The sequence below is a fragment of the Diplotaxodon limnothrissa genome, linkage group LG6 (genome assembly GCF_057381915.1).
Source record: "Diplotaxodon limnothrissa isolate DT_005_m linkage group LG6, D_limnothrissa_male_GT1.1, whole genome shotgun sequence".
Classification (NCBI taxonomy): Eukaryota; Metazoa; Chordata; class Actinopteri; order Cichliformes; family Cichlidae; genus Diplotaxodon; species Diplotaxodon limnothrissa.
In genome coordinates this window covers 5691940-5710845 of record NC_140601.1, presented here as the reverse complement: position 1 = coordinate 5710845, position 18906 = coordinate 5691940, and the positions used below count along the sequence as shown (strand labels likewise).

The window sequence follows — 18906 nt, the reverse complement described above, 5'->3', positions numbered from 1 at the left end:
CGGCAGCTCTGGTGCAGATGAGTATTTATTTAACAAAAGAAAATACAAACAGCAAAGGTGTGGGTGAAGGTGAAACAGGAAAACCTAAACTGGGTAAAACTAACAAAACAAACCAGAAACGAGGATGCAGGGAGGTCCGGAGAAATACATGCAGGGAGGTCCGGAGAAATACATACGGGGAGACCAAGGGGAAACAACACAGACGAACCAGCAATTACTAAGACAGAAAATACAACTTAAATACACTCAGAGAACACAGGGAGATTACACACAGGTGGGAAACACAGCTGGGAGTGATTAACATGACGAGACTAGGGAGGCAACTGAAAACACTCACATAAGACGCAGACCTTCACAATAAAACAGGAACTTACACATGAAAGGACACAAACTAAGAAACGCGGACTAGATACAGGAACACACGGGGGGAACAGGGTAAACACTAATCAGAGGAAGAGCAGAACCAAAATCGTGAAGAGAAAAACACAAAACGCTGGGTCAAAAGGACCCAGGATCATGACAGTCATGGGCCTTTGAAATCATCAACTTGCCTCAAAGCAGAGGCTATAAGGGCTGCGCTTTGTACAATGGCGGCTGCTCTTAAGGCTCAGGAGGAGCAAATTAGGCAAAAAAGGAAACTGAATCAAATTGCTGCCCAAACTGCAAGAGTGACTGTGCTCCAGTACAAGCATTTATGTACAGAGTTTATGAATTCATTCATCACGAAATGCAAAATACAAACCTCTTCCTAGCTTCAATACCACTGAGTTTGTTCCATAAAGCTCAAGGCAACAGTTTAATTGTCCACCTATAAGAGGAAACAACGCTGCTGTTCCAGGGGAAACACATCACAAAGAAATTGGCGTAAAAGAAGTTGGACCAAAAACTCATGATCATTAAGTATTCTTCTGTCACGGCTGCCGAAGCGAGCCATGTGGTGTTGGAGGGAGGTAGGACCCAGAATACAAGCAGTGGATGAGAATACTAGTGAAGCTTATTTACAAAGAGGGGTGGTGGCAAAACAGGCAAAGAGGGAGGACAATAAACTAAAGAAACCTAAACTGGGAAAACATATATATATATATATATATATATATATATATATATATATATATATATATATATATAAACACCCAGCACACCCCTGCGGGCGGTTTATCCTTCAAGCTCGGGTCCTCTACCAGAGGCCTGGGAGCTTGAGGGTCCTGCGCAGTATCTTAGCTGTTCCCAGGACTGCGCTCTTCTGGACAGAGATCTCCGATGTTATTCCCGGGATCTGCTGGAGCCACTCGCCTAGCTTGGGAGTCACCGCACCTAGTGCTCCAATTACCACGGGGACCACCGTTACCTTCACCCTCCACATCTTCTCGAGCTCTCCTCTGAGCCCTTGGTATTTCTCCAGCTTCTCGTGTTCCTTCTTCCTGATATTGCTGTCATTCGGAACCGCTACATCGATCACTACGGCCGTCTTCTTCTGTTTGTCTACCACCACTATGTCCGGTTGGTTAGCCACCACCATTTTGTCCGTCTGTATCTGGAAGTCCCACAGGATCTTAGCTCGGTCATTCTCCACCACCCTTGGGGGCATCTCCCATTTTGACCTCGGAACTTCCAGACAGATGTTCCTGTACACTATGCCGGCCACTTGGTTATGGCGTTCCATGTATGCCCTGCCTGCCAGCATCTTGCACCCTGCTGTTATGTGCTGGATTGTCTCTGAGGCATCTTTACACAGCCTGCACCTGGGGTCTTGCCTGGTGTGATAGACCCCAGCCTCTATGGATCTTGTACTCAGAGCTTGTTCTTGTGCTGCCATGATTAGTGCCTCTGTGCTGTCTTTCAGTCCAGCTTTGTCCAGCCACTGGTAGGATTTCTGGATATCAGCCACCTCCTCTATCTGCCGGTGGTACATACCGTGCAGGGGCCTGTCCTTCCATGATGGTTCCTTGTCTCCCTCCTCTTTCTTGGGTTTCTGCTGCCTGAGGTATTCACTGAGCACTCGGTCAGTTGGGGCCATCTTCCCAATGTGTTCTTGGATGTTCGTTGTCTCATCCTGGACTGTGGTGCTGACACTCACCAGTCCCCGGCCCCCTTCCTTCCGCTTAGCTTGGGGTGGACTTGGGGTGAAACCCTCCATGCATGGTAAGGAGCTTTCTTGTCTTTATGTCAGTGGCTTCTATCTCCTCCTTTGGCCAACTTATTATACCATCTGGATACCTGATCACGGTCAGGGCGTAGGTGTTGATAGCCTGGATCTTGTTCTTACCGTTCAGCTGACTCCTCAGGACTTGCCTGACCCTCTGCAGGTATTTGGTGGTTGCAGCTTTCCTAGCGGCCTCTTCATGGTTCCCATTCGCCTGCGGGATCTCCAGGTACTTGTAACTGTCCTCTACGTCTGCAATGTTGCCTTCTGGTAGTTTGATCCCCTCCGTTCTGACTACCTTCCCTCTCTTTGTTACCATCCGACTACACTTCTGAAGCCCGAACGACATTCCAATGTCATTGCTGTATAGCCTGGTGGTGTGGATCAGTGAATCGATGTCTCGTTCACTCTTGGCATACAGCTTGATGTCATCCATGTACAGGAGGTGGCTGACAACTGCTCCGTTCCGTAGTCGGTATCCGTAGCCAGTCTTGTTAATGATCTCACTGAGGGGGTTCAGGCTTCTCCAGAGCATCTCCTTGGTAGATCCCGCACTTGATGGTGACTTGTGCTATGGGCTTGGAGTTGGTCTCTAGTGTTGTACGCCACATCCCCATTGAGTTCCTGATGAAGGCTCTCAGGGTCCTGTTGATCTTATATAGTTCTAGGCATTCCAGTATCCAGCTGTGGGGCATTGCGTCATTGGCCTTCTTGTAATCAATCCAGGCAGTGCACAGGTTGGTCAGCCTGGTCTTGCAGTCTCGGCTGACTGTTCTGTCTACCAGTAGCTGGTGTTTGGAGGTATATTGATATAAGGCCCTGCTGATGAGGCATCACCTGGTGTGGATGTTGAACATCTTTTCTCGTGTAGCAAAAGGATTCATGGGCCAGACTTTCCCTTTTGTGTAAACCAGGAGGAACCCAAGCCTGATTTTCGGCTAAGCAAGGAGTCTCTGGCAGTGTTGCTAAATCTCCTGAACCAGGATCAGCGGCATGGTTGGGGTGCCACAATTGAGACCCTGGTGTGTGGTTTGGTAAGTGGAGCATCCTACAGGGTGGTCTCAAGAGTGTTTGGGAAGCCTTGTTCTACAGCCCACTGTACAGACACTCAGTCTACCCTCCTCCAGGGCATTTGATTCTCGCAGATGGATGGTACCCATGCCTCCAACGTCCACTCCCCAGGGCTTTAACAGCCATCATTCTAGAGCACGCTCCATTATAGAGCGTGCCCTAGAATGTGTCCGATTCCAGCGTCTCATTCCAAAAGAGCCTGATGATGTTGAAGGGCCACAGAACATGTCTGTGACCATGCTGGAGATCAGCACTGGGGTCGAGGCTGAGGAAGTCAATTGAACTGAATTCCGCGGGGCATGTTTCTCCACAGAATCTCTCTTCCAAAATACTGACCGGCTCACTAATTTTCACAGAAATATGCACTGGTGAAGACAAAGGTAAGTTTTCTCAAAGGAGCAGGCAGAGCAATCACACGAGTGAAGGAGCTGGGGCTTCACTAACTGTCAGTTGTTCAACACTCCAGCAAAGACTGAAGATTACTGACAACTGCTCGTAGACCAAGGGCAGGAATCTGGCATGAGTCCTGGCCATGCGCTAAAAAACAAAACAAAAACCCCACACACAAACACACAGAGTAAAGATAGAGTGCTTAAGGAAGAGAGAGAAAGAGAAAAAGTGGTAAGCCATCCCAGAGAGGACTCATGGACCATGGCCCTAGCCCTCCCTTAATAAGTGTTTCCTACGACCCACTAACCCATAGGTGTCAAACTCTGGCCCGCGGGCCCAATTTGGCCCGCAGCCTAATTACATTTGGCCCGCGAAGCCATACCAAATTCCTATTAGAGCTGGACGACTGGTATTATACAGCTAATATATATATTGTTTAGTATTAAGCTTTGCTTGTTCCATATTCAGTTTTCCAGCAAAACTTATTTGAGTCCATAAGAAAAGATTCATTCTTATATCTGGAGGAAGATTTTTTTTTCAATAAATATTAATGTTAGTGTTAGATTTGTATTGTTGATTGTCATTTATGCTTAGAAATATTTACTCACATATGCTTAGAGGTGTATAATCATTTGTAGATTGAAAGAATGTCTCATCCTAGGAGGTCTGTAACGGCTCTGAGTAGCATGAAGGGGGAGTGCATTCACTCCCTCTACAGAGTGTTCTGGCATAGATCACACACCTCCTAGGAGAAGTCGTATCTTCTCTTGCTGATATATGGTATAGCAAACACACGTATATCTGTTTAAGTATAAGAGCCTTTTGTTCAGATGGACCCGCTCCTGGCACCAGCGTTTGGGGAGTCTCCACAGGGTCACACCTTGACCCCACACACACACACACACACACACACACACACACACACACACACACACACACACACACACACACACACACACACACATACACCCACATACACAGGCAAGGTACTCTTTGTGTGTATGTAGACGTCATGTGTTAATGAACCGATGCATATTCATGTAACCTCAATAAAAGAACAGTGGTACGGGAGAACGGACGAGAGCGACTGGGGTCAAGCGAAGGAACGGCGCTTTGTCCGGTCATTTCTCCCGTGCACGAGAAACATGAAGTCTTTGCCTACTTGTGTCTTGCTTTGCAGTATAATTATATTGTCTTCAACGTTCCAGCGCATGGGTTCAAGCTACAAACCTATCAGGTAGCCCGCGACTTTGTTCCAGTTTTGAATTTTGGCCCACTGCGTATTTGAGTTTGACACCCCTGCACTAACCTTTTTAGGATTCCTCCAGTGGAATTCTGTGATCATTACCTTGTCCACAATGTTGAACCGGAGCAGGAGCATTCATCCAGGCCATAACCTTCTCAGTCTACTAATACTGGAAGATCGTCCCGCAATAGCTGGCATGCATAATTCGTATTATGGAGTAGGCCGGCTGGTAGTCAGTGACATGGGCAGGTGGAAGTAGCCTAGAAGATGGGACTTGATGGATTAAACTGGATCGGTTTCAACTGGGAGGCATGGGAAACATTATCAATCCTCATAATTCAACGTTTCACATTTCAAGGCAATTTAGGTGAGCAGAGTTGATTGTGGATTTAATTCGAAACGCACTAATGTAGTTGAAAGAAAGTTTCTTTGTCTCAGAATTTAATGGGACATTTTTAGCTAATAACCAGACCTTCTGATACGGATGATATGCGAGTGCTGAAATCTGATAGTGTTTGTAATGTTCCTTTGTTCTCAGGAACGTGGCTTGGGTGGACTTGCATACACACTGAAAATGGTTTCAAGTTTTATTGTCATGTACAGATAAACAGTGTAGCCCATAATGAAATTCTTTGGCTTGTGCTCCTCTGCTTTACATGAGCATATAGAAAGTGTTAAATTAAGACATTTTAAATGTGTGTTTCCTTGCAGCCATTGTTGCATTATGCTGGTGCGGACAGCCCGGCTGTTCCCCTTCATCATCTCCCATCACCTGCATCCCTCTCGCACACATTCAGCCGGACAGGGATTTCGGTGGAGTGCAGCTGCTGCTAGCAGGGGAGTGAGAGTCATGGAAACTGAAGTTCCTACCTCTAACCCTCCAGCTGCATCTGCTGAATCTTCAGCAGATGGCTCTGTACCCACTCCTGTAACCTGTGCGGTAGCGTGTGTGGTGTAAATAGAGCGTTTTGCTTAGCACAAGGATATTACTTCTGTAAAACAAATTACAGCAGGTGGTAATTGTGTCTAGCATGCCCATTATACTAATAAAATAGTATGTATTCCCCAAACATATGCACTGTGAACATATGCAGTTTCTTTATTTTCATGGCTCAGATGATCCATGCATTGACTGTCCTGAAGTCTCACTTCTTCCTGTGTTTCTGTTATAGTAACTCGTGTTTAATTAATTATCCAGAGCAACACAAACACAAACCAGTATGCAATCTCAAGTGCAAAAAGTTGGGACCCTGTGTAAAATGTAAATAAAAACACATTGTAGTGCATAAACTGAGACATTTTATTAAATTATTTGCTCATTTTGAATTTAATGGCAATTGCACGTCTTAAATGTTGGGCTGTGGGGAATAAAAGGCTGAAAAAGTAAGTGATACTATAAAGGGTCACTGGGACAAACATTTTTCAACTAATTAGGTTATTTGGCAACAGGTCAGTAACATGAAGGAGAATCAAAAAAGTATCTTAGAGAGACAGTTTGTCAGAAATAAAGTTGGCCACAGGTTCACCAATCTGAGAAAAATCAAAATCCAAAAAATCTGTAAAATTACAGAAATCTCTGTGCGGACTGGACAAGGCCATAAATCATTACTGGATGCCCTCAGGCAGCACTGCATTAGAAACAGGCATGTTTCTTTTATGGAAACCATTGCGTGGGGTCAGGAAGACTTCCAGAAATCAGTGTCAGCGGGCTAGCTGCTGGCGGTTAAATCATGGGATGAACATGCTCCAGAAACACTGTCGTTTTAGGGGCAAAAGCCCATTTAAAATGGGCTGAGCCAAAGTGGAAAACTGTTCATAATATGCAATTCTGTTTGGGAAAACATGAACACTGACTGCATCATTTAACATGGTAGTAGAAGAGTCCCGGTGCTGAAGTGGCCTGCCTCGGGGCAGGATTTCACTTTCATCAGACGGTGACGTCCCTGTGGCTTCATCCATCCTTTATGTACAGTAATAATCTGCTTTTCCTGTCATTTCATTAACAAAAGTGTGTTAATTAATAGAAAAAAGTCACAAAGTCACTGCTCATTCCCTGGAGGACGGGGCTGTGGCCCCCCCACACCCTCTAGCAGATCATTACATGAAGGAACCTTTTAAAAAAACAAGCGCGTCCATGCTCACAGGTGTACACACGGGTGATCACACCCACAAACTACACCCTTTTTGGCTCCTACCTCAAAGCACACTGTGTTCTGTTGATCTTATGTGCTGCACAATAATGTTTAACATTTAGTATTTACTGTCATATTCCCATATATCATTGTGATGTTGTTTATTCTATTACTCTTGTTCTCTTCTGCTTGTTTTCTTTTTTCTTTCTCAACAGGTGATCCAGGTGGTCGATATATGAATTTTTTTTTTCTTCTCTGCTTATTCTGTTGGTTTTTGTTTTTTGCCCTTCTCCCCCGTCCCTCTTCTCAGCTGTTTCTCTTTCCCTCTTTCTTTCTCCCCCTCATTCCCCCAGTCAAGTCTGTCCCGTATTCAGCAAGTGAAAATAAAATAAAGAATAAAAGGTGAATCAAATGGACCATTACGGCAAGGCTGGGATGGTCAGTTTGGTAAAGTAAATCCGTTGGGCATCTTTCTTTGCCTTTAGACAATAATTCTGATGGCAAAAGAGCCAAACGGGACAGGCAAAAAAAAAGTCACAAAAACCCCTGAAATGCTGGTGACTTTCCCTGGTCAGGGAGAAGATTGTTAAAAATCGCTTCTACAGTGGCCTCAAAAGTATTTGCAATGTTAAACAATCAGCAAACTTCCTGAGCTTTGTTGACCTTTCTTTTTTACAGGATGAATTTTTAAGAACTTGCCATTAAAACAAAAAACAAAACAAAAAAACATACCATAACGTATATTTTTTACTACTGGCCACAAAGTGGCACAATCGAGACCTGCTCTTTGTTCTCAAGAAACCATCTAGATTCATTAAATTTGTCTTTTTGCAAGGTAGTTTTGAGAGACGAACACTTCAGAGCAACACTCAAGACCGAAAACCTAAAACCTTCAGCAGGACATGGCTGCTCTCTTTACATAGAAAACTCATCACTCAGTTGCTGTTTGACAACCTTGTTTGAGCATCTTTGGAAAGATCGAGCCACAACTACAAGAAACTACAGAGCAGGATTTGTGATTTTTTTTCTCTCTCTAATTTTCTTATTGGTCTTTCATCTGTGTGGACACATCTCCCGTGTCACAGGAGATGTGTCTGAAGGAGAGAGAAAGTCCTGAGAGTTACTGCTCTGCCTGGACCCCGTTCTCATTTTTCTCTCACGTGTGCGTTTATAAGTAAACATTCCCTTTCTTCTTTCCAGATGTGCTGTGATCACAGAGTTTGCGAGAGAGCTGCTGGCTCAGCGAGGGGTGAAGGTGGTGTTGCCAGGCGAACAGGAGAGGGTGGTGGTCTCTCTGTCAGAGGAGACAAACGAGGCCGAGGCACAGACGGAGGAGAAAAACGGATCAGAGGAGCCAGCTGTAACGGCAGCTGCGGGGGAGAGATGTGAGGTATGTAAGAGTGATTTATTTATGTATTTTTTAGTGCAGTGGCACACCAACAGGCTTTTATTGCTATGTATGAATACAAATGCAGGATTTTAATGGTACATGTATCCAGCTTCTAGTTTAGAAGGTTTTGTTCATGCGTACGATCCAGAGCCTGATTTATTCACGTGTGGAAGTTAAATTAAATACCATCTGAAGACTTTAGGATGATAATGAACATGAACAAGGCAGAACAAGTGGTGTACTTGTATTTCTATGTGAATGGTTCTGTATCTAAAAGCCAGGTATTATTACTGCCCAGAGGGAGCTCCCATGCTAAAATCATATGCACTGGTTCCAGTGGAAAATCCTTCGATAGAGGCCAATTTCACACTTTGGGGGCCACAAGTAGTCGAGAGGCAATTGGATCATTTTCAAGAAACTTCAAAACATGTCATGAAGTTGATATAATCTCATTAGTGTCATTAGACTGAAGGTTTTTGTCTTTGTTTTGTTAATTAGAACAGTTGCTGGTGATCCCAGCTTTCCCTGAATACAGCTCTCACATTTTTTAATTAGTTTCAGTTTCACTTTGAGTTGATTAATTCTCAATAAGGAAGGAAAAACATGAGAGCAGCGACCAGCTTCAAAATGAAAATGTTTTTTTGAGGGAATATGTACACAGAGGGAGCAACGTTTTCACATTTTCTGTTCCAGCAGTTGTGAATTGACCTGAGAAAAATAAAGAGTTGTTCCACACAAGTAAACATAAAATCCTCCTCAGCACTGTTTCTGTGTCTTCCAGTCAGTCTTTGCATTCTTTTGCAGAGTCGATGATCAATCATGAGCTCAGTGAAGAATGTTGTTGTTAAAGAGTTGGATTCTTTTTTTTATTGTTATTATCGAGTTATTGGAGACCAAAATGAAGCGAAATGAGAGTAAATGTAGTTGTAACTGTAAACTTGCTCTCTTGTGGGAAAATCTTACTCAAGGTTTAGGAGTGTTTATGGGAATTTTTGAGCATTCTTGTAGAAGTGTATTGTGAGGTGAGACACAGATATTGGATGAGAAGCCCTGGCTAACAGTCTCCACTCTAATTCATCCCGAAGGTGTTCTGTCGAGTTGAGGTCAGGGTTCTGTGAAAGCCAGTCAAGTTATTCCAAACCAAACTCGCTCATCCGTGTCTTTATGGACTTTGCTTTGTGCACTGATGTGCAGTCATGCTGGAACAGGAAGGGGCCATCCCCAAACTGTTCCCACAAATTTGCTTGTTTTTATACACCTGTGGCCATGGAAGTGATAGGAACACCTGAATTATATCAGAGACTACTACACCATATATCTGGAAGATGTGGTGTATATTCAAAAACGTAAAGCAACTCTTTGATTAAAGAGCTCGTAATTTTTGGCCAGCAATGTGTAATTTTCGTTTTCAGGGCTTGTTTCTGTTGCTGCCAAGAGGCCAAAGAGTGCATGTGTGTGTCTTTGTGGAACGTTAAGTGTGTTTCCCCAAACCTTTTGTGTCAGCGTGGTCTGCGTGTCCTGGAGGGCCTAGCAGCATCTGGTTTGCGCTCGGTGCGTTTTGCTCTGGAGGTCCCAGGCCTGCAGAGCGTCACTGCCAACGACTTCCCTGCATGTGAGTGAAGTTGGCCCCCCCACCTTCTTCAAATCCAACAAAAGTGGTATCAAACGTTTGTGCTACGTTTGTGCTACTATCATTTTAAAGATATTAATAAAAATTTCTAGAGGTCATCAGAGGTCAACCAGCCCCCCCACATTAATTAAATCAAACAAAATGGGTGTCAATCAACTGTGCTACGTTTGTGCTGGTTTGTGCTGCTAAAATTTTCACTTGTGCTGCTTCTGTTTTAAAGATATTAATGAAAATGTAAAGGTCAAAAGGTCAACCAGCCCCCCCACATTACCCAAATCAAACAAAATTGATGTCAAACGTTTGTGCTACGTTTGTGCTGCAAAAACTTTCGTTTGTGCTGCTATCATTTTAAAGATATTAATAAAAATTTCTAGAGGTCATCAAAGGTCAACCAGCCCCCCCCCATATAAATGGAATCAAACAAAATTGGTGTCAATCAGTTGTGCTACGTTTGTGCTGGTTTGTGCTGCACAAATGTTTGTTTGTGCCGCTATTATTTTAAAGATATTAACAAAAATTTCTAGAGGTCAACCAGCCCCCCCCCATATTAATGGAATCAAACAAAATTGATGTCAAACGTTTGTGCTGGTTTGTGCTGCAAAAATGTTTGTTTGTGCTGCTAACATTTTAAAATTTTTAATAAAATAACATCTTGATGCGTGCTTAATCATCCAGGTAAGTCAATCCCAAAAGGTTGATTCTGTTCATCTGGACATTTTCAGTTGGAGAAATGTTTCGTCACTCATCCAAGTGACTTCTTCAGTCTCAGCTGACTGCAGGTTTCCCCAACCTTATAAACACACGTGAGTGAAGTTGGCCCCCCTACCTTCTTCAAATCGAACAAAATTGATGTCAACCATTTGTCCTGCAAATTATTTTGTTTGTGCAGGTTATGTTTCCCTAATTTTATAAACAGTACATGTACAGTGAGAGAGAGATGTTACATCTGTCTTCACTTGCATCCCAGTCATAGAGGCGTTGGAGGTCGTTCATAAGAGATTACAGGATCATCCCAACCTCAGCAACAGGACCACTCTCAGCACTGATCAGTTGTGTTTGCTTTTGGAACTGTGTCTTAATTCCACCTATTTTGCATAAGGGTCAGTACAGGCAGAAATCTAGGTGTGCCATGGGTTCCCACAGGCCCCTGGTCAAAGTCACCAAACCAGTTCGTAAGCAGGTACAGGTGTGGCCAGAAGGGTCCTCAGAGGCACTGCTTTTCCACCACAGGCTGCCACACACGACAACACCACAGACTTTCAGGAATATACAGAAACTGTCACTGCCTACATCCCAAAATGCATCGATGATGTCACAGAGACCAGGACTATCACTGTCCGGGCCAATCAGAAATGCAAGCCTTCAGAGCCAGGAATTAGGAGAGTCTAAGAACAGCAAGGGCAAACCTGTCACGTGGCATCAGCTACAGCAAAGCTTCAGCGACAGCAGAGATACTTGGAGGCAGTGGCAAGGAATACAAACCATTACAGACTACAAGCCCACTCTACAGACCGTGGTGACACAATCCCCAGACAGTGTGTGGAGATCCCTTGCCAAAATCAGTACACGCAAAGCTCCAGGTGCTGATAACATCCTTGGACGAGCACTGACGGACTATGCTGTGGAACTCACAAATGTCTTCACAGACATCTTTAACACATCACTAGGGTCAGGCCGTCGTTCCCACATGCCTCAAAGCCTCAACCATCATTAGTGTACCCAAGAAGTCATCTATCTCCTGCTTTAAGGACTACCGTCCTGTCAAACTCACCTCCATCATTATTAAGTTAAGTGCTTTGAACGGTTAGTCATGCATCAAATCAAATTATCGCTTTCCCCCAACCTGGATCCATTTCAGTTCGCATACTGGTCAAAACGCTCAACCGATGATGGAATTTCAACTGCCCCTCACTCAGCCCTCACACATCTGAACACTAGAGACTCATATGTCAGAGTGCTGTTCATAGACTTCAGTTCAGCATTCAACACCATCATTCCCCAGCAACTCATTCACAAACTGGATCTGCTGGGGATCAGCACCTTGCTGTATAACGGGCTGCTAGATTTCTTGACAGGAAGACAGCAGACAGTACGGGTCGACAGCAACACCTCCAGCCCAAGAACACTGAATACGAGGGCTCCCCAAGGATATGTGTGTTGAGCCCCCTTCTCTTCACTCTGCTGACCCACGATGAGATCTACTACAGGGGTGAAGTTAACCATCTGGTAGAGTGGTACAGCAACAACAATCTGTCCCTGAATGTGGAGAAGACCAACAGCGACTCTACTTCCTCTGCAAACTGAGAAGCACAAGAGATTCAACCCCCATTATGAGCACCTTTTACAGAGGCACAGTTAAGAGTATCCTCACCAGCTGCATCACTGTATGGTATGACTCCTGCACTGGGTTCTGCAGGAAAAAATGACAATCAGTAGATCTCCCCAGGAGATCTACTGCACCTGCCTCATCTGGAAGGTCCTCTCCATTACAGGTGACTCCACTCATCTCTTCAACAGCGTCTTCAGTTTGCTGCCATCAGGAAGGATACTGAAGAGCCTCCGGGCCAAAACCAGCAGACTGAGAGACAGCTTCGTCCATTGGGCCGTCAGGATGCTGACCATCTCTGAATCGAGAAGGGGGGCCCAAGGGTACATCTTTCGCCATCCTAAAATGCTGTGATTGTAGCCATTCCCCACTTTCTGTGAATGGTACTCATGGCCATTGATCAGTAGGCTTTGATTAGTTGTCATTGATCAATGGTCATAAGAATTTGCATACTAACAATCATGAAACTAACCCCCCAGCACATTGTTCATTCAGTGGCGCTAGTTTCCTTCACTATGCAAATGTACTGTTTATAAGGTTGGGGAAACCTGCAGTCAGCTGAGACTGAAGAAGTCACTTGGATGAGTGACGAAACGTTTCTCCAACTGAAAATGTCCAGATGAACAGAATCAACCTTTTGGGATTGACTTACCTGGATGATTAAGCACGCATCAAGACGTTATTTTATTAAAAATTTAACATGTTAGCAGCACAAACAAACATTTTTGCAGCACAAACCAGCACAAACGTTTGACATCAATTTTGTTTGATTCCATTAATATGGGGGGGCTGGTTGACCTCTAGAAATTTTTGTTAATATCTTTAAAATAATAGCGGCACAAACAAAAATTTGTGCAGCACAAACCAGCACAAACGTAGCACAAACGTTTAACATCAATTTTGTTTGATTTGGGTAATGTGGGGGGGGCTGGTTGACCTTTTGACCTTTACATTTTCATTAATATCTTTAAAACAGAGGCAGCACAAACGAAAATTTTTGCAGCACAAACCAGCACAAACGTTTGATACCACTTTTGTTGGATTTGAAGAAGGTGGGGGGGGCAACTTCACTCACATCTTCCCTGCTAAGGCGGCGGCTCTGATCGCCAGGAATGCCCAGTACAACGGAGTGAGCCACCTGCTCCACGCCAGCTGCAGAGATGCCAGGTATGACTAGTCAGCATGTTTCCTCTGCTTTACTTCCCACTTTTATCAGCTCCACTGTTCAGTACCATCTTCTTTCCCCCCATACTTCTTGTTTCATTGTTCTTCACTTTTGACCTTTGACCATTTAAAATAAATAAATAAAAATTTCTCTCCCGGGTTTTAAACACAGCATGCTGATGCATGGTAAATGGCCTGCATTTGTATAGCGCTTTTCTAGTCCATAGGACCCCAAAGCGCTTTACACTACAGTCAGTCATTCACCCATTCACACACTGGCGATAGCAAGCTACATTGTAGCCACAGCTGCCCTGGGGCGCACTGACAGAGGCGAGGCTGCCGGACACAGGCGCCACCGGGCCCTCTGACCACCACCAGTAGGCAAACATGGGGTTAGTATCTTACCCAAGGATATTTGGCATGCAGCCAGGATGCAGCCTGGGATCGAACCACCGACCTTCTGATTAGTGGCTGACCTGCTCTGCCACCTGAGCTACAGCCACCCCTGTGTATGACATGCGAGCGAAGAAGGATCGCTATGACGTCATTGATCTGGATCCCTACGGTAGCCCGGCCTCTTTCCTGGATGCTGCCGTTCAGTCTGTCAGTGAAGGAGGTGGGTAGTTCACCGTAGCAGCTCCTCTAGGTTTCATCACTGTCAGGGATGTGGAAAGTTTCAGATCACTGTTGTAACTGCAAGTATTCAACTAGTGCAGAGGCTGCTGACACATGCATGTATGCAGTCTTTTAAAAAGCCAACAGCATGGTGCATGTGTGTGATAGACTAAATGTTAACTGGCTGAAAGTTTCAATTAAATGTGATTTTTATAGCAACAAATCACAACAACAGCCACCTCTAGGTGCTTTATATTCTAAAGTAAAGATCGTACTCTAAGGAGCTCGGTCAAGTGCTCCTTGCCAGCTTAATGGCCTGTTGTATGTAGCCCAATAATGGAGGTAGAAGCTGACACCACACGGAGCTGTTTTCAACACTGCGTTTCATCTGAAGTGAATTCAGATTACTTTTCAAAATTCACCATAAAATCAGTTTGGCAGCTGATCAGAAGTGGGCGAGAGATTGTTAGTGAAATAATTCTTGTTTGGTTTGATCCACTTTAAGTGTCAAAATCACTTTGTTTGTCACAAAGCAGAGAATAGTGTGTGTGTGTGTGTGTGTGTGTGTGTGTGTGTGTGTGTGTGTGTGTGTCTCTTTTTGTGTATATGTATGATGTCTAATCTACACGGTTAAGCCGCCACTGCAGGTTTATAAATTTCAGTCTTTTAGATTTCTCGTCTTCTCTCCCCCCCCTCTCAGGTCTTTTATGTATAACCTGTACAGACATGGCGGTGATGGCAGGAAACAGTGGAGAAACTTGCTACAGCAAATACGGTTCAGTCTCCATCAAAGCCAAATATTGTCATGAAATGGTGAGTATACAGAGTATACACACAAACAAACACACTCTCCACACTCTGGCTCACTCTCAGAAATGTGAAAATGACACATTGCAGTACATGCACAGTCATGTTTGCATTAGTGTGTAAGCATGCAGAATGTATCTGAGTGAGACGGTGACGCTGTAAGTAATCGTACGTTCAATTTAGCCAAGTGAGTTTTCGTGACGTCAAAAACAAATGATATTTTATTCTTGTTGCGATTGTCTGAGGTTATAATCCTTCAGTGTGCACACTTTGGGAAAAGAAATAGCAGAGCAATGATTGGCTACCTCTCCAGAAGTTCCTCTTCTTGTGGATCATCTCCAGCTCCTCCATTTTGGACCGCAGATGGTGACTCTACTTTCTGTTCAACCTGAAGGCATCAAGCCTGCACTTGCTTCAGGTACAGTATAAGTTGGACCTCCGGCTAGTAACGGATCACCGGGACAGCCGTCACCAGCTGCAGTCCAAGATGTTGGAGTCAGTTTTGGGATGAGAGACTCAGAATTGACTGTTTTATTACATGTAATTAGAAAACTCCCTGAAAAGCCTTCAGTTGATCCAAAATGATGCAGCGAGAGTACTGACAGGGACTAGAAAGGAAGAGCATATTTCTCCTATTTTGGTTTCTTTTCACTGGCTCCCTGTTAAATCCAGGACATAAAAGATCTTTAATAATCATCCCCCATCTTATCTTAAAAACCTCAGAGTACTGTATCACCCCAGTAGATAACTTCACTCTCAGACTGCAGGCTTACTTGTGGCTCCCTTTCCTGTTGAGATTTGGGAGACAAACACTCTCTACCTTTAAGATTAGGCTTAAAACTTTCCTTTTTGATAAGGGATAAAGTTAGGGTTGGATCAGGTGACCCCGAATCCTCCCTTATATATGCAGCAATAGGCCTTGGCTGCTCGGTGCTTCCCCTGATCCACTGGGTGTTTCTTCTAAACTCATTATGTGTTTAATTATTAGTAATTGATTAATCTTTGGATCACGTTCACAGTATGCCTTTGTCTCGTCTCCCTCCCCTCATCCCAACGGGTCACAGCAGATGGCCCCGCCCCTCCCTGAGCCTGGTTCTGCTGGAGGTTTCTTCCTGTTAAAAGGGAGTTTTTCTTTCCCACCATCACTAAGTGCTTTCTCATGTTTTGTCAGATTTGTGAGTTTTCTCTGTATTATTGCAGGGTCTTTACCTTTATAATATAAGGACACTGTTGTTGTGATTTGGCACTATATAAATAAAAATGAATTGGATTGAAATTAAATATTAGTAAAATAACAAAATATATGCAAAAAATACAGAAAAAAGTAAAAGACATAAAATATCTCTATATACCACACAATTCTACATGTTTGAAAAGCAGAAGGATAAATTTTACACTTATTTGATGAGTGAAAGTCACGACTGTTACCTGCCTGTAGGGAAACATGAGACAGGAAGACTGTAGGTGGCTTTTTAAAATAAGGGTGAAGGGCTTATCGAGTCATCTAAGTCAAACATGCAGCTGTCTCAGTGGGATCCAGATGGATAACAATAAATTACACAGTATACTTGGGCAACCATCCAAAGAGTCATCGTGTAGACAACGCCGTTCGTGTTGAATATTTTCTTTGGCAGAAATACAAGAAAAGAGCAACTGGTGAATATGTTTGCACCACAGCCAGAACATGTGTGGTGTTCTCATAAAGGTCTTTTCTTCTTTTTCCCACCTTCTCATGTGCTATCATGATCTGATTTCATGCTGCATATAGCACAAGTAGTTTTCCACACAGTAGTGGAATTCACACCTTCTCTAGCTGTGAGTGGCAGTAATGGAACATAAATGCAAGGATCATTAAAAAAACCTCATAAATTCTATTTGATTTGATGAAAAAGAAACCCCTCTGCAGCCGAATAAAACTTCTTATCCAACATAATTTCCTCACATCCCTGTAAACAGATCCGAGATGTTTTCCAGATTTTCACAGCAAGAGAAAAAAAGTGCTGAATACGTACCTCTCTCCATCTTTGAACTCCAGGCTCTGCGTATCATCCTGCACAGTTTGGACCAGAGGGCAGGAGTGTACCAGCGATACATCCAGCCCCTGCTGTCCGTCAGCGTCGACTTTTACATTCGAGTCTTCATCCGTGTCTTCACAGGACAGGCTACAGTCAAAAACTCAGCCAGGTGCTCGCTCACACACACGCACGCACTGTCTGCTAACAAAGGCTGATCTATCCTGTGTGATGAAAGATGAATGATCCTGAAACTGGGTCATTGCAGGAACAAATGCACAAAGTAACAGCAGCAGGGGGATTTGTGAGGGTAAAAGTAAAGTGCTAATAGAATAATAGAAATCTGGGTACGTGACACTAAAAGATGATATTATGACTGATGTGCTCAGTATTGAAACACAATATGACACTGCAGTTGAGTCCCGTCTCTCTTTGTTGCAGTAAGCAGGCGCTGGTGTACAACTGTGTCGGCTGCGGGGCTTTCCACTTGCAGAGAATGGGCAGGAGAACAAGCAACGGAAAACAGTGAACACTAAACACTCTGCTGCTTCTTCTAATGAGGTTCTGTGTGTGATGGTTCAGTCGAGGTGTGCTCATCAGCGAACTGGCGGCTTGAAATAAAGTCCTCAGTTTATGGTGTTTCTGTAAAATAACATTCTTTTTGGATGTAAAAATCTTAGGTTGAACTCAATCAAAAGGTTGCGTTCAAGGAGCCATGGATGGAGACGTTAGGCTAAATGCTTTACTATTAAATGTGAGGTTTGCTGTTCAGAGTATGGAACGCCAGGACTGCCATAATGAATTAATTAAATACACCATTAAATAATTAATTAAATGTGGCAATAATTAATTAAAATTGGAATTAATTAATTAAATAAATAGTACTGACCTTACTTTAAGTTTGATTCCATAAAAAGTGACAAAAACATTAGCGTCCATTAGCATTGTGCGTGGGAAGAAAACATCTTTTTACAGCGAAAAAAACCCCTAAACTTCCAAGCAAGCTCCGAGTGCGCTACCACGTAATGGGAAATTCACAGAGAAACTGCCGTATCCTTCCACTGACCGCTGCGGCACACCTGCACCAAGGTAAACCTCCGCCTACCCAACTCCTGCTTTACAGGTGAAAATAGAGCAAAAGGATATATGGAACGCCAGGACTGCCATAACGAATTAATTAAATACACCATTAAATAATTAATTAAATGTGGCAACAATTAATTAAAATGTGAAATACATAAATAATTAATAAAATGTGTCAATAATTAATTACATGTGTCATACCTATTTATTTAATTAATTAATTCCAATTGTAATTAATTATTGACACATTTAATTAATTATTTAATGGTGTATTTAATTAATTCATTATGGCAGTCCTGGCGTTCCATAAAAGGACCGCTAGTCTTTGACTTTATTTATTTTCTGCTGTGCTTTACTTGCATCTATTTGAAAGACTGAGTGTAAACACAAAAAAATATATATTTTATGTGCTGGAATGTGCAGAAAATAGGTTTAAATATTAAACAAATTTCTTCCAGTCAGAGAATGTTGCATATAATTACATTTTTGCTTGATGCATAAAGTTAAAAGATTAAAATTAATAAAACTATAAAAGTTTTAAAAAGAGACTTTTCCATTTGATTACATTTTGTATGATGGATTATGCAGAAAAAGTAGAATTGGGCTGAAAGATCTATCGCTTTATCACCTATTCAGGTTGTAAATCGTGTTTTTAAAAAGTAACTAAGTAACTAAGTAATTAATTACTTTTGAAAATAAGTAATCAGTAAAGTAACGGGATTACTTTTGGGGGGAAGTAATCAGTAATTAGTTACTGATTACTTTTTTCAAGTAACTTGACCAACACTGGACATGACATTAAAATGTTAGCTTTAGATTTCCAAATTGCCTTAGTGGATTAACCACCACTAGAGGGAGACAGAAGACTGCATTTCATTTAGTAGTCTTTGAAATTTT

General features: G+C 43.1%; 1 pseudogene; it reads left to right on the top strand.

Annotated features, from left to right (window-relative positions):
- The first annotated feature begins 889 nt into the window (after nucleotides 1-889).
- LOC146629997 (tRNA (guanine(26)-N(2))-dimethyltransferase-like) lies at nucleotides 890-17455 on the top strand (annotated as a pseudogene).
- The last annotated feature ends 1451 nt before the right edge of the window (nucleotides 17456-18906 follow it).